Source organism: Mus caroli, unplaced genomic scaffold (genome assembly GCF_900094665.2).
Source record: "Mus caroli unplaced genomic scaffold, CAROLI_EIJ_v1.1 scaffold_21711_1, whole genome shotgun sequence".
NCBI lineage: Eukaryota > Metazoa > Chordata > Mammalia > Rodentia > Muridae > Mus > Mus caroli.
Genome location: NW_018390032.1, coordinates 3,119 through 9,167, shown reverse-complemented (window position 1 = coordinate 9,167; position 6,049 = coordinate 3,119). Strand labels below are relative to the sequence as shown.

At 37.3% G+C, this 6,049-nt stretch overlaps 1 pseudogene; it reads left to right on the top strand.

The window, feature by feature from the left end:
* The window catches only part of LOC110288441, a 1,527-nt pseudogene extending 427 nt beyond the window's left edge, over positions 1–1,100 (top strand).
* The last annotated feature ends 4,949 nt before the right edge of the window (positions 1,101–6,049 follow it).

The window sequence follows — 6,049 nt, the reverse complement described above, 5'->3', positions numbered from 1 at the left end:
GAAGAAGAAACTGGTGAAGAAACAAAAATCAAAGCATGTCAGCTAACTGTTCAGATCATGTAAAATCTCAGATTCTTCCAGCAGTTTAGGAAAGACTTGATGGTCTGGTAGACACACCAACAGGATACATTGAAAGCTTACTAAGGTAGTCAAAAGATGAGTTGAATGCTCTCAAGAATTTTCAAGTTAAATGGACACAGTTAGAAGCCAAATTTTACNAGGAAGTTCNTGATCTCAAGAGAAAGTATGCTGTTATCTATTAGTCTTTATTTGATAAGCAATTTGAGATCATTAATGCAATCTATGAACATACAGAATAAGAATGTGAGTGGAAACGAGATAAGGAGAATGAAGTTTCGGAGGAAATGAAAGAAAAGGGCAAGATTGAAGATGAGAAAAAAGATGAAGAAAAAGAAGACCCTAAAAGAATTCCTCAATTTTGGTTGACAGTTTTTAAGAATGTTGATTTGGTCAGTAATATGGNTCAGGAACATGATGAACCTATTCTGAAGCACTTGAAAGATATTAAAGTGAAGTCTGTGGATGCTGGCCAGCCTATGAGTTTTATCTTAGAATTTCACTTTGAACCCAATGAATATCTCACAAATGAAGTGTTAACAAAGACTTACAGGATGAGGTCAGAACCAGATGATTCTGATCCCTTTTCTTTTGATGGACGAGAGATTATGGGTTGTGCAGGGTGCCAGATTCATTAGAAAAAAGGAAAGAATGTTACTCTGAAAACCATTAAGAAGAAGCAGAAACACAGGGGTTATGGGACAGTTTGTATTGTGACTAAAACAGTTTCCAATGATTCATTCTTTCATTGTTTTGCTCCTCCTGAAATTCCTGAGAATGGCAATCTGGATGAGGATGCTGAGGAGATACTAGCTGCAGACTTTGAAATTGGTCAGGTTTCAACACTGATCCCAAGATCAGTGTTATACTTCACTGGAGAAGCTATTGAGGANNATGACNATGATTATGATGAAGAAGGTGAAGAAACTGNTGAGGAAGGAGAAGAAGAAGGAGATGAGGAAAATGATCCAGACTATGACCCAAAGAACGATCAAATCCCAGCCAAGTGCAAGCAGCAGTAAGCAGTGACTNGCCTTGAGGACGGCTTCCCATAATAGCCTAANCATGACTCATTTACTTACAGCCTTATGGTTTTGTATTTTCTTGGTAGAATCAGTAAGTTTTTAAGGGAAAAGAAATTGATCTTTGAAAGACCAGTTTGTTCTACCTAGTATCCTAGCTCTAGCTCTGTCAGATAAGTTAATGCATACATCCTTTGTAATGCATGTCCGTTTATTGCTGCAGTTTGGTTCTTCTGGAGTATTTTCATTATATAGCCATTGGAATACAATTATGAAAACCAACTGTTGAACATACTTGGAGTAACTGTTTCTTTCCTAAAGTTGTTTTCAACTGGTAGAACAGGTTGAAGTCCGCCTGCAATAGCTCTGTTTTTCCTTATGTTGTTAGAGGGATGCACAAGGCACCATGACATCATTTGAGGAAGGAAAATTGTGGTTAAGAATTTCCAGTAAAATCAAACCTAATAACAGAGATTATGAAAGCATTTTTATGTTTTCAATGATATTAAAAGTCAACTCATTTATAGCAAAGTGAACAAACCCTAGGTTCTCTTGAGAAGTTGATAGTATTCAATGTACTTTGAAAATTAACCTCCATTAAGTAATCTTTTCTTTGTGGTAGGGTCTACCTTCTGCTTTCCTGGAAAAGATGAATATACACCATTTGAACCTATTTTGAGTTTTTCTATTGTTTGTTTGCCTAATTTTATTTTTAGAGCCTAAAATAAAAACATGACACAGTTTTAGCTCTCACAGGATGCTGTCTCAGTTTGTACTGATTGAGGCTATTACAGAGGGTTAGTTGGAACTCAGAGGTGCCTAGTTTTCTATATTGAACAATGCTGGAGGAGCTAATACACATGTACTTTAAAAAAAAAAGTGATATGCTCTAGTTTGAGCAGAAAGTTGAAGTTGTGCTTGATAGAACTGAAACCTTTGTTTGGATTTTGTTTATTCTGTTCTCAGTGGGGAGGATGAGGAATTTCATGAACCATGCTGTTTACTATGCATAACTAAGGATTGGTGGGACTGTTGATTCAACTACCTCAACTCTGTTAAGGCATATTTGGATAAATCTCACAAAATGCTCAAAACAACTGGGCCTCTATACCATAAGTGTGATATTCAGCATTATATTCACACCAAGCTATGATGATTAAACTGGAGAATGAAGTTTAAACACTTCTAGATTTGATCACGTTGCTCCAATTATAGTGGGAATGAATGAAAGTAGTGTATGATTTCAAGAGACTGAAGGGTTTTGGGATTTTTGAGTTAGTGTTTTTACCTTCCTTTAAATATTTCAAGTGACCACATTATAAAACATCCTAAGGTGATAATGAGGCAGGGAAGGATGACATTAAGTTGCATTAAGTTTCAGACCACTGAGAGCCACATTTCAAATACCTCAGGCTAATTACTGTTCACTTTGGGGGCAGGAGTAGGTTTTGAAAGGGTATATAGTATTTGGAATGTACTCCAAGGAAAGTTCCTGCTGTTAATAAAATTTACATTGACGAAAAACATTTCTTTTGCGGTGATAGTTATTTTTTGTGAGATTTTAGTGTTTAAGCTCCTAGAATGTGACCACATTCTATAGCTGACATCTTCCTGAGATTTTTAACTACTGGAAACCTTTAACCAATTATATTTTCTGTATTATGAGAATGATTTGGTTGCTTTTTCTTAGATGGTTTCTGCTATTTTCTGTAATCATAGTTCATCTAAACAAAGCCTATTTTCTTGAACATAAAAGTTTGTAACCTAAAGATAGGACCTCATTTTCAATGAACTTACAGACTTGTGCAGTCTTCCCTTCCTCCTGTAGGAAGTAGCTGTTACCAAATTGAAGAGGTAGCTGACTCTTGTATAATGGAGAAGTGTCATGAGGATCTTCAGGGGTTATTGTTTATTATGACTTCAGTCAGTCCCCAAATAGTTCTACTTTCTAGAAGTCTTAAATATATAATCTTAAATCCTCAGTAAAATTGGATCTAATTTTATTTTTTTTAAGAAAGCTAAGGAGGATACATAATGATGCTCTTTTCATGCTTTATTGTTATGAGAATACTTGCAATATATTTTTCTGATGATATATGTCCTAACAAACAAGGAGGTAATAACAAGCACTACCTGAGGTTAGGCTACAAGATCTAACAATGGTTAATGGTCTTGAATCTTTCTTTGGAACAATTCATATGAACTTTTAAGTTCAAAATATTTAAATATGCTATTAAAAATAAGACTGAAATCCAACTACAATTCTGGTAAAACTGTGATCCCTTTTATCATTATCCCAGTTATGGTTCTGCAACATGGTCCCTTTGGTTGATTGCATAAAATAACATCAAGTGATGATTGTGGTTCTGCCTGGTCCTTGCTGCAGGGGCAGACACCTAGTTGGTCTGCTCCCATGAAGAATCCATATCCCAATCATTCCTGGAGAATCTGCTGCACTCAGAGCAGTTAGTAAGAAACATGCCCTACCCCCTAGACCCAGAGCTGCTGCTGGGAGCCTGGGGGAATTGGGAGCCATCAAACACCAAAACCCTACTCTCCTGAATAAGACTCCCCTTCCTTCCTTCCATCCCTCCCACCCCTTCTGCCTGGTCCTTGTCGCTGAGGCAGACTCCCAGTTGGTCTGTTCTTGTGAATAGTTCATATCCTAATCAATCCTAGAGGACCCACTGAAATCAGAGCAATTGGACCCATTGCACTCAGACCAGTTAAGAAGTTAAGGAACCTCGGTACTCAGAGCAGTTGAAGACCAGCTGCTCTCAGAGAAGTTGTGGATCCTCTGCACTCAGCACTGTTGGACAACAGCTTGACTGCTCCAAGGAAGACCCAACTGTCTGAAAACCCCCCACAAGATCTACTGAAGCAAGGGCAAAAGATCAGAAACTTCTCTGCCCCTGTGAAAAGCCCCCAGTTGGAATGTAGTCAAATGTAGCCAGGGCTGCTAGCCTACCAGGAGACCTGAAGCAACCTAGGGACAAAAGAGGTAGACTCCATATAGTCACCCAGATCAACAACACCAGGGATATCCAGATGGCATAAGGCAAGTAAGTGCAAGACCAAAAGAAACAGAAGCCAAAATATGTGGGCATCAACAGAACCCTGTACTCCCACCATAGGAAGCCCTGAGTATACCAACACACTTGAAAATCAGGAGTCTGTCCTAATATCCTATCTCATGAATATAATAGTGTCCTTTAAGGAGGACATATATAACTCACTGAACGAAATACAGGAAAACACAGGCAAATAGGTGAAGGAATTGAATAAAGTAANCCAACACCTAAAAGTGGAAGTGGAAACAATAAAGAAAACACAAATGGAGGCAAAGCTGGAAATGGAAAACCTAGTAAAGAGGTCAGGAATTACAGATGTAAGTCTAACCAACAAAATACAAGAGCTAGAAGAGGTAATTTTAGATGTAGAAAATATGGTAGAAAAGATAGACACAACTGTCAAAGAAAATTCAAACCATAAAAAATTCCTAACCCAAAGCATACAGGAAATTCAGGACACGATCAAACACCAAATCTAAGAATAATTGGAATAGAGGAGAATGAAGATTCCCAGCTCAAAGGACCTGAAAATGTCTTCAACAAAATCATAGGAGAAAACTTCCCCAACATAAAGAAAGAGATGGGCATAAAGGTAAAAGAAGCATACAGAACACAAAATAAATGGGACCAGAAAAGAAAATCTTCTTGTCACATAATTATCAAAACAATAAATGCACAGTGTAAAGAAAGAATATTAAAAGGTGCAAGCAAAAAAGGCCAAGTAACATACAAAGGTAAACCTATCAGAATTACATCAGACTTCTCAACAGAGACTATGAAAGCCAGAAAAGCCTAGTCAGTGGTCATGCAGACTCACAGGTCATGCATAGAACACAAATGCCAGGCTAGGCTATTTTACCCAGCAAAACTCTCAATCAACATAGATGGAGAAAACAAAATATTCCAGGACAAAACCAAATTCAAACAGTATATATCTTCTAATATAACACTACAGAGGAACCTAGAATGAAAACTCTAACACAAGGAAGACACCTGCACCAAAGATAGGACAAGAGATTAAGCATCTCACAACAAAGTCAAAGGGAGAGAGTCACAAGCACATAAAACCACCTACAAAAACAAACATATCAGGAACCAACAGTCATCTTTCTTTAATATCTCTCAATATTAATGGACTCAATTCACCTATGAAAAGACATAGGCTAACAGACTGGATATGCAAACAAGATCCAGCATTTTGCTGGATACAAGAAACACAACAAAGACCAGAACTATCTCAGAGTAAAAGAATGGAAAAATGTCTTCCAGGCAAATGGTCCCAGGAAACAAGGAGGACTTGACATCCTAATATCCAATAAAGTAGACTTTCAAACAAAAGTTCTCAAGCATGATGAAGAAGGACATTTCATATTCATCAAGGGGAAAATCCATCAAGAGAAAGTCTCTACTTTGAACATTTATGCCCCAAATGCAAGAACACCCAAATTCACCAAAGAGGAAAATAAACTTTACTAAAACTCAAAACACACATTGAACCCCACAAAATAATAGTGGGAGATTTCAATACCCCACTCTCAACAATGGACAGGNCATTGAAACAGAAACTAAACAGAGACACAGTGAAATTAAGAGAGGTAATATACCAAATGAATTTAAAAGATATCTCTAGAACATTACACCCTAAAAGAAAATACACCTTCTTCTCAACACCTCATGGTACCTTCTACAAAATCGACCATATAACTGGACTCAAAACAACCCTGAACAGATGCAAGAAGACTGAAATAATATCATGCGTCTTATCAGATCACCATGGCCTAAGACTGGTCTTCAATAGCAGCCAAAAATACAGAAACCCCACATACACATGGAAACTGAACAACTATTTACTCAGTGATAACTTGGTCAAGAAAGAAA